The 20,110-nt window shown below is 38.0% G+C and overlaps 1 protein-coding gene across 2 annotated transcripts in view; it reads right to left on the reverse strand.

Moving 5' to 3' along the window:
- The window catches only part of LOC150088123 (uncharacterized), a 146,150-nt gene that overhangs the window by 88,403 nt on the left and 37,637 nt on the right, over positions 1 to 20,110 (reverse strand). The window contains exon 1 of one of the 2 annotated variants that reach the window (XM_090369343.1): positions 19,449 to 19,520. The exons of the other annotated variant lie outside the window; for it this stretch is intronic. The gene's annotated coding sequence lies outside the window, so the exon portion shown is untranslated. Of the gene's footprint in view, positions 1 to 19,448; positions 19,521 to 20,110 lie in introns of those variants that run through there. 2 annotated transcript variants of the gene reach the window in all.

The following is a 20,110-nucleotide window of genomic DNA, read 5'->3' on the forward strand; positions in this document are numbered from 1 at the left end:
ACAACTTCATGTCTGACCGAATCGTAACTCCCAATTCCCGTTCCTCCACTACTGACTTTAGTTCAACTCCACCAAGTGTATAGCCGACCGGGCTAGCCGGGTGGGTAAAGTGCCTGCCTGGCAACCCAAAGGTCGCGGGTTCGAATCCCGCCTCGGGCTTGGATCAAAGTACTGCAAAAACCTTGGGAGGTGCATTATGGCCACAGAAGCCGATGCGCCAACAACTACCAAAAAAAAAAAAAAAAAAAAAACCAAGTGTATAAGTTATTTTGGAGTTGCTGTTCCCCAGGTGTAAGACCTTGCATTTTGCTGAATTAAAGCATATAGCTGACAGTTTTCTGACCATCCCAGAAGTCTATCTAGGTCATGCTGAAGAAGCTCTGCTTGGCGGCGATCATTAACTACTCTACTGATCTTTACATCATCTGCAAGTTTAGACATCACACCATATATCCTTTCATAGATGTCATTTAAGATAATCAAAAACAAACAATGGTCCCAATACTGATCATCCTTGGGGAACCCCACTTCTTACATTAATCCAATCTGAGGAATAACCATTTATCACAACCTCCTCCCTGGTGTCCTCAAGCCATCCATCTAAGGATTTTCCCTGTGATTCCAGCCTGCTCCAACTTATAAAGTAACCACTCATGTGGGATTGAGTCAAATGCTTTGCTGATATCTAAATAAACAATGTCGAAATTATTCTCTAAATCCAGCTCACGAGTGACTTGTCAAAATGGCTAACCAGATTTGTTAAACGTTATTTTCCCTTTACAAAACCATGCTGTGTATGGTTTTGTAAAGGGTACAAAATTTTGTGTATGGTTTTGTACAGTACAGATACCATAGTGAAAATTATACTTCGCTGAATAAAACGACTTTCTCCTTCAGAAAATGAACATAATTGAACAATGGAAGACGAACATGGAAGAGAACATCAGTGTTCCGCAAATTCTTTCCAAAATAAGAAATTGCCTGACTACAATGAGATTTTAAAAGATGAACTTGACTCGGAAATTAATGAAATACTTAACTATTTTTGCTAAAAAAGTTCAAAGCCTATAAAATATGGACTGAGATCGTCTACGATTATCTCAGTATCAGAATAGAATCCGAAAGGGCGTTTCCTGCCACCAATCAAATATGGGCTAAAATTAGATCCATTTTAAACGATCATACTATTGATTGCTTATGTTTCTTAAGAGCTCACTTTATTCGGACAGGTAGTGTGGATGCTTAAACATAACTAAACTTTGCAGTAACAATATGAATTTTTTTGTTTTTAGAATAACCGTATTTTAATGATATTTTTCGGAATATTTATTATTTCAATAAATCTTTATTTAAAACTTGAATTCAAGTAATTACAGTACTTGTTTTTTCCTTACTTTATTAATTGTCATCAAAATTTATAGAGAAAAACGTTTGTTTTTAGAATACCGGTATCATAAATTAAAAATACCGAAATACCAGTATTAAGATTTTTACCGGTATTGTAAGTCCTAGTTGTAACCCTATACACCCCAACGAACTGATCTTCCACACTACAAGAGCTTATGCTGGCAGTTCGATTTTGCTCTAATCTGAAATTCGATGGTTAATCTTCTTATCACATATAAATCTTCTACAACAGCTAATTTCTAAACTGTAACCTTTTCATCGATTGCATTTAAAAGTTTCCTGAAGAAAATCTTGAAACTATAGAGAATACAGCCTGTGTGTTTCATTTATGTTTAATGACTAAAAAGTTTCCACAAGAACAGCCCTATTTATATAATTACATCTGCTCATGTCACTAATTCACCACATCTCTCTCAATCTCTCTACCGGAACAAAACTGAAAATTAAAAATAAATCTCAGGTTTTATTCTGCAAGCAGTAATTACCACTTTGACATCATTTCGAGGGACTTCAGTCAAGAACAAAACACGAGTTGAATTTATTTAAGTGAACCCATAATTCTTGGCTTCCTCAGGATTACCTTTCTCACAGTTTCTGCACTTCTGAGTCATCCATTACTGTCAAATCCAAATGCTAACTACCGGCTCTTTAAAACACACGCCTGAGTGGGGTGTGTGTTTAACGGTTTCTTTATTCGTTCTATTAATTCTCCTGACACGTTCACGTGTGGGTTTTCTGCACGACGTTTTTTACTTTAAACTTATGTGAAACTGGAAATCACATCATGCAGATGGTTGTGTGACTAGAGGGTGGAGTGGGCGTAGAACAGGCAAAGCCAAAGTTTAATAGGGGAAAGTGTGCTTCTTCTAATACACTACTACAGTAGCAAAAGCCAATGACAAAAGTTACCAATACACGATTGAAAGTTAATTTCAAATGGTACTTAAGTAAAGTAGTAAAACCAGTACCGGTCCTCAACGGTTGTATCATAAACATCGCTATAGCAACGCTATCAATAATTCCATTGAACAACATCCACTAACAACTTAATAGAGGAAGCCCTTCATTCTTGTTATTCCCAGTGCGTGACTAACTATTGTATGTATTCATGAAGATAGCAGCCAACACCCTACGAAACGTAATATGATCCTCCATGTGTTGAGTGCAGCTGTCTTTGCTTGCTCGAAAAGCTTAAATCTGTACAACTACGCACGCTTAATAGAATAATTTGGTTACGTTCTGAATGAAAGGGAAAAAAAAATCTCACCTGTGGTAGGGTCCCCCCCACCTCAATGTCCTTTCCTTTTCTTGCAAAGGTTGGATGCACGCGACAAGCTCGTTCGCATTTAACACTTCCAAGAAAATGCAGATCCGATGCCGCTAGAAATGTCGTGCAATATCACGTGACAACAGGGGGAGAAGAAAGGGAGCGGGGAGGCCTGAAGGATCAGCAAAACGAATTAAGCCCACGCAGGAGACATAACAGGTGTTGTAAATCATGCCGAGTTAGAGCACTTTTATAAATTAATCTTTCCCGCAAGTACAGTTGAATTTCTGAGCACGGACAGAGGATTTTACCTTCCCTAAGTACAGGAATTAACTAGCAGATTTGCCAAAGAACTGCATGTTGACGTGGTTACATTCCATTTTTGTTTGAATAAAAATTACTTTGCTGGAGGCAACCCATAAATGAGGGTGGTAGTTGACAGATGAAAAACAATAAATGTACCTTTACTAAAGAGATTCATTATTTGAGCGAATTACATTAAAATACCTTTTAGTAACTAACTTCCCCACGGCCGAGGAGATAAATAAATCACTGCCCAAGTATGTTCTTGGTAATTGGCTCTAGCAAAACAAAGGAAAATTATTATTAATCTTTTTTTCATTCCGTTTACCATCTGGCTAAAGTAACGAACTGAATATCAAATACTTTCAGCAACAGTAGACTCACTCCATTCATGATGGGCAAAGTCAATTTAACCTTGTAGGATGAAAAACCTACAGGAAAAACTACAGAGTATAAAAATTGGACCTGAATCCGAGATCGCCTAAAGAGGGGGCGGAAGATATAACTTGGACTTTACCATAAAACATCTATATAACTTTCTTTTACAAGTTACTGCACTCAAATTACAAACGAAATTAATCCCAAGCGACATAAATTATGTTTCGTATGAATCCAAAATTAATCCAGCAGAACTCATGTTTTAAACATGATTCACGTATTTACTAGCAGGCGTTCTGTTTATTAATGGGACTGGGGATTCATCTCCTTTCTGAGAAATCTACCATTCAGCAGTTGAACGATAGATTCAATTCGACAAGAGGTAAAGGTGATGTCACAGCAAATACCCGCTGTTTTTCTGTTACGTGGATGATATTATCATTGTTAACTGTCAATCTATTTTCAATCTGGTTTCGTATTTAATGTTCAATTCTATTAAAACACAGGGGAAAGCAGCTTTAAATTAGTTTATAATGTATGAATTCCAGTTCAGTGGCAACCAACTGAAAATCAATGGGATGAAAATGAAACAGACAACCGTGTGAAGTTGGCTTACATTAATTTTTTCCTCCTCTATTGGTGAATCTTATCTTTGCCAATTGTGTACCATAATCTTCCCTTTACTGAAAAAATTCTGTTATTGCGCCCGATGTGGAATGCATTTTGTAGGAAATACAGTAAGCTGTATTAGGGATTATCCTTCAAAGTATCTATTTTAATCACCATTCAATGAGCCTTTAATTCGTTATTTTTACATCCAATTCAAACGTTATCCCAGCTTAAAGTTTCTCCTGACTCTCTTCATAAGGTCACCGGAAATTCTGTCGCTACGAAACTTGCCCGTGTTGTAAAATCTCCTAAGTGAAAAGTCTTTCTAAAGTTCCAACATATTCATGCCAACAAACTTTCAGCAATTTAAACTTTGAAAATAGTTCCATACTTTAGAAAAGAAAAAGGGGAAAAAAAATAGAAAATTTAACGTCACTGTTTTTATTTATAATCTAAGTTCTGCCAAAACAGCTCTTGGTAGAACAGGACGACAGCGAATGCTAGCAGTTTATAGAGGGAGGGAGGGAGGTAGAAAAAAAATTGCGTCTGGTTTTTCAATTTCATGGCAGCCGCTTCTTTGTGAAGTGCTATTATGCAAATCGTGAATGGCGGCTAAAGCTGCAGCGGTTCGCTGATTTTCTGCGGAAGTGATTACGGGTCGGGAATTGCCCAGGTACGTGTACAAGTACGGCGGACAGACAACAGCGAGGGCCCCCCCCCCATTCTGCACTAAACTAACACTATATCGGAACAACACGTAAACGCAGGGCTGCGATGTAATGGCGGCGCACGTGCTCAAGTAAAGAAACAGACCCCGCTGTCAACAACACTCGAGATCACGTGTTTCGACAATGGAAATGAAAGAAATTCGCCGGCCCTCCAGTCGAAAAGAACGCTGTTGCCATGAGAAACGAAAGGTATCGCTGCTCATGAAAAAAAGCGACGATGTTCCTTTGCTGAGGTGGACGGTAAAGCCAGAGAGAGAGAGACAGAGTGCAAATAGAAAGCATTGCACGTGTTGGCCTACACACACACACAAGTCCCACCCTCCCCCTACCATAATCGATGATTCATCAACTCTCTCTCCTCCTGCCCCCCTTATCCCTAAAACTGCGTGACCCGCTCCGTAACGGGTGTCACGCAAGGCTGCCCACACCTTAGTGATAATGTAGCATGCGACTCGGCCATCATAAACATGCAGGTTGTGAGAATAATGGCCTACGGAGCATCGCCCCGAGGATACTTCACGACTGAAGCCTGGAATGTATGTTTGGGCGCAAGTGAAAGTTGGGTGGACATTATCGCTTTGGCTTGGGTTAAATGGACATCAGCGAACCGATGGGAACCTTGCGGTGCATGCCCGATAGGCATCCTGCTGCAGACGTATGGATGTGGCAGATATATTCACGTTCTGCTGCCACCATCTGAACCAGCTTTGCTTCCGCGCTTGCGTAATTGCATTCTGTTCAAAAGGAAATGTATGCAATGAAAGTGATATGCATTTAGAGAGGATTTTTGCAATTATCCTTTTTATAATAGTGGTCATGGTATATATATCCTCTATGTGAGAGTAAGCTATTGCCGCTTTTTTCTGCTGTTATTGACATTCAAGCTGGTATTACTTGAAATAGATCAAATTTAATTTACTTGGAAACGTGGTGTTAAAGTCGACTAAGGCGTTTGACTCATTCAATTTTCTGTATCTGTATGAAGAGTCAAATATTGGTTGTAAAAATGCCAACCTAAATAATTAAATATCATTTTTTGGAACACGTAATATTTCCTATAATTGGGTAAAGTGTGGCCGACTGACCGAAATTTAGGCAAATAATGCCCATGTCTGAAATTACAAAATGCGCAGTCTACTGGGATCACTGGAATGCCCAATTTTGGAGTTATAATCATTAGAAGTTCCTCTGCTCCTGTACAATCGCCACGGAATATAAACATAATAAATGTAATTAAAAATTCCGAATTCAAGGAGTGGTGTTTTAATCGAGGGGCTGAAGTTTATCCGATCAAGATTTCTGCTGAGATTCACAGTAAAATTCCGAGACCTCATCCAAGAACGAAAAATAATCAATTAAAGTAACGATCATTTATTCGTGTAGAGATTTTTAAAAATTCCTGAAAGTAATCCTCGTTCAAGAAAAGGTATGAAACGTTCACGTTAAACGATTTCTTCCAAATACCGTTGCTTAACTCTGGCTTAGATGACGCCATCTACTTGGATAAACTACTTCCTGTCCTTTGCTGGAGAGATAAATTCAGACGGACAGCTACTTAAAATAAATTCGGAATTATTAGGACGGTTGAGGCACGAGATTGTCTCCTTTCTGCGGAATTTTTAGTCGAGTCACCAAGGCAAAACACACTCGCCGTTTTACGTGGGTCCGATATATCACTTAAGCCACCCACTTGTAACGGATCGAAAGAGGAAAAGACAGCGACGCCGTTTCATCTCGGTGCTTGCAGGTTAACTTTACATTACCGCGAAGATTGATGGAGTCTTTCTTCTGCAGACGGACAAACAGAAGAGCCTTTAACTCCATTACAGTGACTTTTATTCCTTTCATCGAGTAACAAGTCCTCTTGAACTGACCTCCCCCGTTCCCTTCTTGCTCCCCGCAGAAGACATAAAAGTAAAGTAAGCCAATACCCGAAGTCCCCTTTGCCTCTAACATTTGTACCGTCACGATTTCCAATCACATGCTGGCTACCTTTTTTCCTGCTTAATCATCTCTCCATTCCCCCTTCTTCCCCCAGTCGTGGTCTTCACAGCTCTTCTTGCAATCACGACGTCGTAATCTTCAGACGATTGGCAAAGGTAGAAGCAACACTTTCCACCTCACTGATCAGAGCCTGTAAAGCTGGTTGGGGACTTTCACACTCCGTTTCCTGAATGGCAACAAAGTGGATAATTCGATTCTTTCTCTAGCAAACATAGTTAGCTTCGTTTTGGAAAGCCGTTTGTGCTCAAAGAAAGTCATAGAATTCCGAAGTCATAAAGTTCGATTTTTGGGGGATATATAACAGTTTACGTTGATAATGAATAACGAATGATTGAGAACCAGATATATTTCCTCCAAACGTATTGAAATTAGAATGAACTACTAAATACTGACTGTAACTTTCATTTAGGAGAAATGTCTATTAAAGAGACAGCCCAGTGTTGTTAGATGAGCTTCTGCACTCGGGTCTGATGCTATTACAGTCGTCTTGGCAGTGGTAGCAGTAGAGGAACGCTTCTGTAATGGTAAAAGTCGAATGGCAATCTATAATAATAAAAGGATGTTTGTTTTCGAGCGTCATAGCTATAAAGCTCTTAACTTATGAGAACTTTGCATGGGGTTACACTTCAATGTTTTTAATGCATTAAATTCCGAGTTATCAAAACGTCATTTCTAATTGGTGCCACCGTTGACTCTAATATTAATTAAATATCGTGTTATAAACGAAAGAAGGAGAAATAAATGTTTCTTCATAAGTCAGTGAAGGATAATACTGATATTCACATCAGATGTACAGATCAAAATGTGCCTATTAAAAAGGGACAATCTATAAGGGAGTAACAATGTGAATAATTTTATTTCTCAAAAATTTACAATGTTCAATGAAGTTTTTAACCAATTTCTTTGGACCGTTTACTAATGGAGTGCTTTATAAATTCCTCAGAGGGGTTAAAAACTTAAATCAATGTGCTTAGAAAGTGATTGCCGTTGCAGCGATATCGTCACTCCATTTCCAAGAAAGAATAAAAGCTCATTCAAACTTTAAGTCAAAAGACGACAACCTGCAATATTTCCAAGGGCGTTGGCTAAGCAAAGATCTTTCAGGAGTACCAGATCATTGCCTAGAATGAATGCATATTATTTCATACAGCTCTCTTCATCATACCATGTAGAGACTCGTACACAATAACAAAATATGCATCATAGTGACCTACCAGATTGGTTGGACAAGACCGCTCCTTGAGAAATCAGTGCTGTGTTTGCTGTATAATTGCATGCCTCTCCAAACGGTCTTTAACCAGCGATTCCATTATTTTCTCTGGAACAGACGTTAAGCTAACAGATCTGTAATTATTCATGTCGCCTTTTGATCCCCCTTTATGAATTGGGGATATAGTTGTATATTTCCAGTCCACAAAGACATCCAATGTATCCAAGGATGCTCTCATAAAAGAAGTATATCTGGTATTGCATGGAGACTTCCTCCATACCCACACTACCAGTGATGGAACCAAAGCCAATGAATTACAGGCTTTCCTCAAAGTTTCACACATTTGGAAGAATAGTCAGCAACTTTCGTAGTCTAGCAATAAACACTCCAATGCACAAAATTAGTTTTCTGAAGGCATGTTGAAACTTCGAAAATGGAATGTTTGTTATTTGGTTTTTATGAGCATTAGCAACTAAGGCCATATTGCTCCGGGGATATGCGGTGGTCATTCCCTGGCCTTTCCGCATCCTCCGTATTTGGTGGTGGCGGGCTCGAACCCCGGTCTAATCAAGAAGAGTGTGCTACGCACTGCTGCTCCTTCCCACCTGGCTACGGAGGCGCCCTTCGAAAATGGGGCCACTGTATCGAACCATTTAAATTGAAACCCCCCCCCCCTTAGGAAACAATTGTGAATTCACGGTAGAATATTTTGTACATCTTTATTAACCACAAATAGCTTTTCCAAAGTGCCATCCTGGCGCAAAAACTCCATACCAAACAATAATAACAATCAGTTGCTCAACAATATTTCTCAGCTATCTGCAGCTACCAGGTGTGCCTCGTCATAATCTGAGGCTCAAGAAAAATGCTCCAATCATGCTTCATGGAATTCTAGACCAGCCGGCACGCTGAGTGGAACACGATTGGCTATCAAGAAGGTTCATATCACGTACCGTTGAAGCCACCATCACGATTAGTCACGCAACAAGTTAAGTTTTATTATTCCAGTCATCGTCATTGATCTGCTCTATTTTATCGGGTAACTGTAGCCATACGCATTTACAAGGTGCACGGCAAACCTTTAAAGTTGTTAGTTAAAAATTGAAAAACTCCGTTCTTCTTATGGCCATCTCTATGTCGGCTTTCTACTGTGTTTCTACGTTTGATCCGAATGTCCTAAGTTGAAGTTACAGTTTCCTATGTGTGATATTTATATTAGGGTCACTCATCGAACATTCAACGAGCCTCCAGACAGCTTTTGAATAGTTAGGCAAACGTGTACAGAGAAATGAATATGGAATCTTGTACAATAAATCAAAAATAAAACAATTATTCTTGATCTATTAAATCAGGAAAAAGAAAATATACAAAAAGTTTAGTATTGCTTTTCCATGTAGTCCTCTTGCTTCTCCAAACACATCTCACATCGGTCAAGCAACTTCTTAATGTCGTGTAAGAAAAACGTTTCAGTTGTCGATACTTGTGCATCTCTTCTTGACTTCATGCTGTGAAAATCGACGTCCACTCAATGCTTTTAACATAGGGTCAAAAAGATATTTTGAAGTGACAAAATCAGAGTGTAATGGTAGGTAACAGGGAAGTTCAAAATGAAGTTCTTGAATAAACTGGGATCGGTTAATTCGATAATTTTAACCCCTGAGGACATTGACACATGTACATTTAAAGACGCATGACATCATAGTCTATTGTGGACAGAAAATATCCCAGTGATTAATAAGCGTGGTTTACACAGAAGTATAATAATTTTACTCAGGTTAGTGCTACTTCCCATATTGACAATAATGTCGAATGGCCCTTAACGAAAGTCCTCCAAGAAAGAGCGAATGATCATTTCCCCTTTTACACATCCCTGGCCCGCAAGCTCTCATGACCTAATTCCAGCAGGCGTTTGGTTGTAGAAATATCTGAAATACCATCTTTAATAGAAAGTCTTTCCTTCAACTTTTTTCGATTTTATAGTCTCAACTCGTCGGGAGGTATTGAATGTTCGATCTGAAAATTTGAAGACACCTGTCGAGAACGCAATACCCTGTCTTAATTGCTTATCAGAAAATAATAGTGGGCATAAGCTTTCATCGTCACTAAAGATTGGTAAAAAATTTACTTTTGGTATATTTTAATAACTAATGCCGTTGTGCTTCAAGATACAAAATTTTGACCTTTTATTGCTTTAAAATTCCACTTAAAATGATTACAGTGTAAAAACAGTTTTGCGATTAGACCTACAGTTTACGAGATATTCTTTTCTTTAAAGTGGGGAAGAACTTCATAACTACATTGTACTAATATTGTATTGTGAATCTAAAGGAGCTTGACCCTTTCGGACCACAAATTCTGATCACAGCATGTTATATACTGACGGTTTTTTTTTTTTTTTTGGTAGTTGTTGGCGCATAGGCTTCTGTGGCTATAATCCACCTCCCAAGGTTTTTGTAGTACTTTGATCCAAGCCCGAGGCGGGATTCGAACCTGCGACCTTTGGGTTGTCAGGCAGGCACTTTTACCCACCCGGCTAGCCCGGTCCGCATATACTAACGGTGAAATTGGAAAGCATAGTTGACATGATTATCCTTAGAATGTATGAAACAGTAAGCGCAGGTAACTGGCGAGCACAGGCAGGGAGCACAGTGACTACTACAAAGTACATAATTACGATCTTCCCATACTGGATTAAAAAAGGCCAGAGTTCGAATTCCGTCAATGATGCGAGGAATTTATGAGCATTTTTCGCAATGGCTGAGTTACTCGGTCTAGCGCGAAGGTTGCGTGATTTTTTACTCCCGGAAACCCTCATTGATCATCCAGAAGACAGCAGACCTGCCGAAGAATTTATGCAATTAGATACAACCTAGAAATAAAAAGATACAACCTAGAAAAAATAAAAACAAGATGGAAAGAATATATCACCGAAATCTACCAAAAAGACCACCAACAAGAAATAGAAATCAAAAGGAGTGGCTCAGAAGACAACACGGAAGACTTACCAATAACCAAAGAAGAATTTGAAGCGGCACTAAAGCAGTGCCTAATGGAAAAGCAGCAGGAATTGACTCCTTGCCCATTGAGCTCATTAAAGAGGGTGTGATGAGCTACATAAATGTATTTTCACCTTAACAAACCAGAAGTACAAAGAAGGTTCATGGTTTGAAGATAATTGCACTGGCAGTCATGATCCCATTACCAAAAAGCATAATACCAAGGAATGCAGTCAACACCAGACTACCAGCCTTATTCCGCATGTATTCAAAATACTACAAAAAATAATAAAACAGAGAATCAGTGACAAAATTAACAGATATTTAGCACCCGACCAATTTGGGTTCCGGAAAAGATAGGGGCACAAGAGATGCCATCGCAGCCCTGCGGCTCATGGGAGAGAGATTTATTGACCTAGCAAAAAATTTTATTTTTACATCTGCTTCATTGATTACGAGAAAGCCTTCGATAGAATACAATGGCCAAAACTCTTCTCAATCCTGGAAAATATAGGAATGGACGAAAACATACTAAACTTAATAAAACAATTGTACAAAGACCAGAAAGCCATAGCATACATTGGTAACTTGGAAATAAACCCAACAAAAATAGAAAAAAGAGTAAGACAAGGCTGTCTACTTTCACCAGGCCTATTTAACCTCTATGCGGAGAAAATGATGGTAGAAGCCCTTGGAAACAGCAATTTAGGAGTGACCATAAATGGCGAACAAATAAAAGCAATGAAATTTACGGATGATCAAGCAATTGTAGCAACCAGAAGGAGTGACCTGATCGAGATGTTAAAGCTGATCAACCACACAGCAGAGGCTTATGATATGAAAATTAACATGAACAAAACGAAGTGCATGACATTCTCAAAGGACCCCAAAGTTATGAACATCAAATAGGAAACAATAATATTGAACAAGTAGCAAAATTTAAATATTTAGGACAAATTCTGAGCCAAGATGTAAGATACACCAACGAAATAAAAGCAAGAATTGGGCAAGCAAAACAAGCTTTCAAGGAAAAACAAAAAAATTCTGACAACAAAGTATTTAAATGAGCATATAAAATGAAAAGAATTCTAAAATCATATGTTTGGAACACGGCCCTATATGCATCCGAAACCTGGACGATAAACAAACGAGACGGACAGAGAATTGAAGCATTTGAGATGTGGTCCTGGAGAAAATTCAAGAAAATAAGCTGGACCGAAAAAAAGACCAATGAAGAAGTCTTAGAAGAGCTAGGAGAAAAACGATAAACCCAATCAAGGAGCGAAGAGGAAGGTGGTTCGGACATAACCTAAGACATTGTGGAATGTTAAGCCTGATTATAGAAGGAAAGATTAATGGAACTAGACCCAGAGGGCGACCCAGAAACAATTTCATAAAGCAACTGCAAAGGGATACAACAATAAGATCATACCAGGACTTGAAGAAGCTGGCACTCAACAGAGAGATGTGGAAAAAAAGTCATCAGTGCTACCAACCATTCGTAGAGACTGAAGGAACCATGATGACGATGAGATACAACCTACTGATGCCTTATAGCCTTAGTTGCTTTTAACACGTACCTAATCATCTAAGCAACTGGCGACACACGTGTAGACTTATACTGTATAACAATGTAGTATGTACATGTGGTGACCTTGGAAGAGTGTTCCAATATGGGGGTATCAGGTTTACACACAAATTTCATTTACTTTTATATTTACTCTCGTATTTGCTTATGGAATAACCGTTGCTGATAAGAACCTTTGATAGCAGCGTCATCAGCTAAACGCCATTTACCGAAAGCTGAATGCTTTGAGCAAACAAAAATCTACTTCAACGTATTTTTCCCTTAATTGTGGAGATTTGTGACTCCACAAGCTTGGAGCACTACTCGACTCTACTGGAGTACTAACTGCTGGAGTAAATAACTGCCCCTAGAGTTCTAACTGCTGGAGTAAATAACTGCCCTTAGAGTTCTAATTGCTCAATTGAATCCTACATAAGAAAAACTTGACCACTCATGAAAACTATGATGCACTTTATCGAACTCAAATACTTCGATCGCAAATCAAAAATTCCAGCTCTTTGACTACTACTACAAATTTAGTTTTACTGAGCTTGTTTATAAGATATTCGCCACTAATATATACACTCATATATTTATGGGTCTTCGGGTGGTTCCCAATGATATCTTCTGCTCACTAACAGAAGTTAATCACCATCGTGATGCGGATTAAACTTTTTTTTTAAGTAGCTTAGAACAAAATCAGGAATTCTGATGGGAAAAGCTGTTTTCGTCTCACTGAAAAGGCAAACAATGAAATCTTCTCTATTGCAAATTTGTATATTCTTTTGCCACTTCAAGTCTTAATTTATCTGCTGAATCCAATGTCCTCACATCCACAAGTACTTATCTCTTTTTGAACTTGCTTCAAAACTTTGCGATGGAAGAGTCATTAGGCTATAGGCCTGATGACTCTGATGAGTATAATAAGGAACTGTACAGGGAAATAGAGTGGGCCAGTAAATCAGAGAGTCTTATAATGGGAGATTTTAATTTCCCAGATATTGACTGGAATTTGGGGGCTGGTTACTCACACACTAGCAGGGCTTTTGTGGATTTATTGGATGATTGTTTTCTACATCAGCATGTTCGGGAGGCAACTAGAGGGAGTAATACTCTTGATTTGATTATCAGCAGTGATTCTTCATGCATTAAGAATCTGCAGATAAATGAACCACTAGGTGGCAGTGATCACAGTGTGCTGAAGTGGGATTTACTGAAAGAGGTAACTACCATTAGGGGTAAAGGGAAGGGTTATTGCTTCCGTAAAGGCGACTACGATGGACTGAGACAGTATTTAAATTCTATACAGTGGGACCAACTGATGATGTTACCAACAGCAAATTCAAAATGGGAAGCATTCAAAGAACTTATCTTGGAAGCTACTAGGCTTTACATACCAATTAAGAAATATTGTTCAAGGTTTAGGCCAAAATGGATGTCAGATGAACTAATGAGGCATATGGCAGAGAAGAAAAATGCATGGAATACATATAAATTAACACATGACACAGAAGCCTATGATAGATACAAGTTGATATGCAACCAAGTTACAAAGGAGGTTAGGCAGGCGAAGGCAGATTACGAGAAATCCTTGGCAAGGGATGCAAAGAAAAACAGCAAAGAGTTCTTTACTTATGTAAACTCTAGAAGGAAGGGGATGAATCAGATTGGTCCACTTGATATTGATGGGTCAACTGTTGATGATCCTGCTCAGGTAGCTAACAAACTAAATGAATATTTTGCATCGACATTCACACATGAGGAGTTATTCAGCGAGGGGAATGCCAGAGGTGTATTCAACTCTAGCAGTAAGCTACAGAATCTTGAAATAACTGGGAGTAAAGTGGAGGAGAAACTGTTGAAGATAAACACAAGAAAGGCACCCGGGGTGGATGGGATCTATCCAGTTATATTAAAGGAGGCAGCAAAGGAAGTAAGCAAACCCTTAGCCATAATTATGAGAGCTTCCTTGGACTCAGGGGAGGTACGCATAGACTGGAAATGTGCAAATGTGACCCCAATTCACAAAGGAGGATCAAAGGCTGACACAAGTAATTATAGACCTGTGAGCTTAACTTCTGTTCCAGGAAAATTAATGGAGGCACTGGTTAAAGAAGCACTGCAGGATCATTTAGACAAGACTTCAGTTATAGCTCAGACACAGCATAGTTTTGTTAAGGGGAAGTCTTGTCTGACCAACTTGATTGGATACTATGATGCAGTCACAAAAGAACTGGATGCAGGGAATAACTTTGATATTATATACTTGGATCTTAGAAAGGCTTTTGATACTGTTGCACATGGAAGACTGCTACAAAAAATGGAGCAGTGTGACATTGGAGGCAAATTGCTGCTATGGATAAAGGGGTGGTTGAGGGGGAGAAGACAGAGAGTGGTAATCAATGGACACTGCTCATCGTGGACTAACGTTATTAGTGGAGTCCCTCAGGGCTCAGTGTTGGGTCCATTATTGTTTTCTGTATTTATAAATGATATTGATGAGGGTATATCAAGCTTAATGTCCAAGTTTGCAGATGATACAAAGGTTGGCAGGGTTGTCAAGGACACTACTGACACTATGCTGCTGCAACAGGATCTGGAAAGGTTGAGCAGATGGGCTGAGAGGTGGCAAATGAAGTTTAACATTGACAAATGTAAAGTACTACACATGGGAAACAGCAACCCCAGAGCAACGTATCAACTCTGTGGTACTACACTGACAGTGGTAGAGAATGAAAGGGACTTGGGGGTGGTTGTGCAGGCAGATATGAAGTTCTCTGAGCAGTGCAGACGGGCTGCAAGAGTAGCTCATGGAGTATTGTCAATGATATACAGGAATTTTTCCAGCAGGGATAAGGAGGTGATTATTCCATTGTATAAGGCAATGGTCAGGCCACACCTAGAGTACTGTATACAGGTCTGGAGGCCTCATTTCAAGAAGGATGTAGAGCTGCTGGAACGAGTACAGAGAAGGGCAACAAGATTAGTGAATGGAACAAAGGGGTGCTCTTACGAAGAAAGGCTTAAGTTTTGCAAATTACAGTGTCTGGAGACTAGGCACCAGCGAGGTGATCTGATAGAGGTGTATAAAGCCTTGAATGGTTTAAGCATGCTCAATGCTGATGGGATTCTTCCTCTAGCTCAGAAAAATCACCTGAGAGGGCATAAATTCAAATTGAGGAAAGACAGATGTAGGATAGACGTGCGGAAATTTGCCTTTAGCCAGCGGGTGGTTGGTTGGTGGAACAGACTGCCATCCCTTGTGGTGGAGGTTGATAGCCTAAATAAGTTTAAGGCTCAGCTGGACAGGTATTTTGAACGAACAGAGGGGTGAAGTGGAAGTGGGTTTTTTTTGTTTTTTTTTTTTTTTTTGGCTGATGCTGCATAAGCTTGCTTTCTTGCATCAAATGCCTCTACTAATGCTAATGCTAAGATCTACTTACTCTGCAAACAAATCGTCTGCGCATGTATCAACACACCGATCGAAATGTTAGTTCATAAAAAGGTCCGATTGGTGTCGTCTACTGTTTTTAACGGTTAAGTACAATTTTTCATTTCAAATCAGACAGTTCAGCCCCAACAGATTGATCCTATATTTCTGCAGGAAGAAGTTATGGTAACAATTTTCTTCGACTACAGCAGTCTTTTTTTTGTTAACAATTAAAGAACCTAATGGTAACACTCACTTTAAACCTTGAAATGCGTACTCCTCATCATTGAATCTAAACAACGAGAACAATCGTCAGAAGGAACTATCCAGCTTCATGATAACGCACGCCCAAACTTTGCAAACCCGATTCAGACCTTGCTTCAATGCACTGGGAGCAATTCCAATACCCTGCATACAGTTCAAATTTATCACCATGTGACTGTTTTTTAATCCGTTGGAAAAAAAATAAAAAATAAAAGAATGGTGTTTCATTTCGGACGATGAACTAAAAATAGCCATCGAAAAATTATTCTTCGATCCACGAACTATTTTTAAAAGAAATATATACAATAAATTCTATAAACTTAGAAGTCTGGAATTTAAAATCCATCACATTTGACACAAAAAAAAACAGAAGAGAAGCAATTTTTGCTTCTCTTCTTTTTCCAAGAAGCAATTTTTGCAGACAGCAAGAATTTTAGTGCACAGATAATGCAAGTCTTAAATCTCCTAGTAAAATAAGCTTGCTTTTGCAATGAATTGCCATGGTACTGCACAATTTTCAAAAATTCGGATTCATTTCTCCTGAAGATTAATTGGTAATCCGTTTAAAATAGTTTCAAAGAAGTTGTTCGATGTGAGGCTTCCATGCGGTTTACGAAATCAATTTTCAGATTTATAATGTAGGTTAAGCTGCCTTTTGAAAATGGTGCAATACCAGGGAAATTCCTTACAAATGCAAGTTTGTTCTTCTGTAACAATAGATCATTGCATCTACCATGGAATTTAAATCCTGCACTCGCAAAAAAAAAAAAAAAAAAAAATGGACATCATAAAATATATTTCATAAAGACATTATGAAAGATAGTCACTATAAGTATTTACAGATGGAAGTTCCTTTGTTTGTCCTTAATATTCATTAAAATGTCCTTCCTGAAAAAAGAATTGAAACTACTCAACCACATTGCATGCCTCTCTAAAATGCCAAAACTTTAAAATCCGGCATATCTCAATCCCCGAGGGCGCCAGATTTTAAGGAGTTTAAAATTTAGAGTTTAAACTTGTATATAGATTGAAGAACTAGTGGGGTGCGTTTCAAAATGATAAACGATGTATTTTTGATACAATAAAAATAAATTTAAAAAGCTTTAAAGTATTTTAACTGAACAATGATCTTGCTTTATTCAGCTATAAAACTCCAGTCTGCATGCCTTTACGAGTTTCTGCTTTTAAATCATTGATCCTATATAGTTTTCTATAAGAACTACCTTTTATTAGGAAACTAATGTGTATAATGTTATTAATTAACCCTTTTTAATAGTAATGGCTATAACTGAAGCCACAAAGCGGGTTCAGGCATTGATACTACCAGTTATGATATCAGAGGCACATAACAGATGGAAATCGGAAGTCCAACTGTTTCAAATAAATCTTGTCATGATCAAGAACAGTTTTATTTCTTTTTTCGAGAACAACCATGTTATGAAAGACTATTTTTCTGAAGAATTTCTATGCAACCAAAGAAAGATGTAAGGAATTTGAAAAATTCATGTTATCTACGCTTGTTGAGAACTCAAAATTAGGATATACATTTAGATTTTATTACACACTCATTCAAACATTTCAGATATTATCCCATAATGGGAAGTACTTGAAATTTTCAAGTATTTCCTGTACTTGGGTAGAACTGAGATAAGCATGGACAAAAATAATCAAAAACTGTATGTAGTACAACATTCTTCAAGACCATTAAACTCCGGAAGTTTGGAAAAGAAAGTTATTTGCCTCTATAGGAAATACGTACACACATATCTAGCTTAGAAGGGATTTTCTTTAACAAAAATGTTATTTATTAGAAGAAAAAGATATCTGAAAATTTATTGAGAGATTTGAAGTATTCTGTTTCCACGGTTATTTTTGGAACAGTTGATTGACGGGCCAATAGGATGTGGCTCTACTCACAGGAAGACGTCTTCAAGAAAGACTGTGTAGAGCTTCATTTCAACCGCTATAGATCACCAATAATAGCCAGTCTGGTAAGAAAGACTGCTTTCTCTGAAGAAATCGTCCTTTTTGAATAGAACCCCAAAGATCTATGGCCTGGTATTATCTGTAGTAAATTAGCAACACCATAAATTACTACTAGAGTAAGGATGTGCTACTATCTTTAACATACAGCTAGAATTGATAGCAGGATTCGAAACCAAATATTACATACGAAATGGATAGTCGTTCGATTTCCTTTTTTGTGAAAGAGTTTCGCAGTGTGATTTATTTAACGGTTAAAACAGTCTAAATCCTTTTATAAATCATGATTGATTTGAGTTCAATCAATGTCCTGTAAAGTGTAGTGCATTAAGAGACGAGCAGCGTGATTCGGTGCTGTGTAATTTATTACCTGGTCGTAGAGTGAGGATAAATGGGAAACGTTGATGGCTTTAAGCATAAAACTGGTGTATTTCTCTTGGGAAATCGCATGACCAGAGAGAATCTACCAGAACTAATGTGATATACTTTTAATGGTTGCATCCTCTTCTTTCATTATGTTGTTTGTCATTTATCGGCTCCCTCTCCACTCTTCCCCATCTAAAATTTAATGGATATCTTTATATTTCCCCTTTTCATCCCCAAAGGAAAATTTAATATAAAAGATAACCCTTCATCCACTGCAAACCACATAATAAAGTATTAAAAATAGAACTTTCTCCACAATCGGATAGCTTCGTTTACAAAAAAGAAAAATTAAAAAACCTGAAAAGAATTTTGTTAGTCGGACACACTCCAGAAATACGAATTAAGCACCAAGGGAACTTGAGTCTCCCGCTAGATCACGCCATTGAATTCGATTTTATCATTGACTGGATTGTTTTAGTATAAGCCCTGCTGTAACTAAGGTCATGGAAATGTCAATACAGCGTCGTAAAATGTTTGTACCTGTAGTCCACTCTTCCAGAGACAAACAACCATGTAACCTTCGCTCGAAACACACTATCGCAGCTCACGTTGTGAAATAAGCCATAAAAGATTCTTTGATTCCGCCTCAATGGGAGTTGAACTCGGGCCGTGGAAAATACAGGCAAACGCATAAGAAAAAAATTGAATTCAATTATTTCTCTTTAAGGTTTTCAAAATTCTTTTTATATTTTATTATGGTTCCCTCTTATTTTTGTATATTTTTAATTTGATGTTGCTTAATTTAAGTCACAGTATTTGAAATTAAAATTTAATTAATTTTCAGAAATGGCTCCTACCTTATCGAATCAAATACTGGTCTTAAAACCTCGCCACTGTAGGATCCAACTAGTAAAGTTTAGAGAAAAATTCACCTACCATGTTTAGATTCTTCGAAGTTCTTTAACGCACACCTGTGATATTTTTTGGTGCCCACTTACCGACACGTATTTCCAAGGTTTGCGACAAAAGAACGAAACGGACTCACCTTCAACTGCCAAAACGGGACGAAAAATGTGTCGACTTACCTGAAAGATATATGAGAATATTACTTATTATGAGACCTGTGTTGATTAATATTTCAATTAATTGTAGAAAATATTCATAAAAATGAATTGAAATACTGGATTAATTTCTTTGCTGGACTGATATTTTAACTTCAAGTGACATTATTCTGAAAATACAGCGTATGAGCCTTGGGAGTGATGAAGTACTTAGCAGTTATTGCCATTTTAAGAATTTAAATATCATTTCATTGCAACAAAATTTTTCAATATGAGGTCAATGCATCTTGATCTTTGGTACACACAGCTGAGGCATTGGTTACCTCAAGGACAGTAATATTTCTAATTAGTCTACTCGTAATTTTCTTTCTTTTAATTTTCAAGCAGATTATTAGAAATGCAATAATGGAAAGAAGAAAGCGGTCGAAGTTTAAAACGGTGGTGACGATATTTCCATGCTTTGACTGATCTCAATGCAAGAACTTTGGATACGTTCTTACCACAGTGGAACATTTATTACTTTACCATCTACGAAGA

Source organism: Mastigoproctus giganteus, chromosome 3, assembly GCF_048544385.1.
Source record: "Mastigoproctus giganteus isolate SK-2022 chromosome 3, ASM4854438v1, whole genome shotgun sequence".
Lineage (NCBI taxonomy): Eukaryota > Metazoa > Arthropoda > Arachnida > Uropygi > Thelyphonidae > Mastigoproctus > Mastigoproctus giganteus.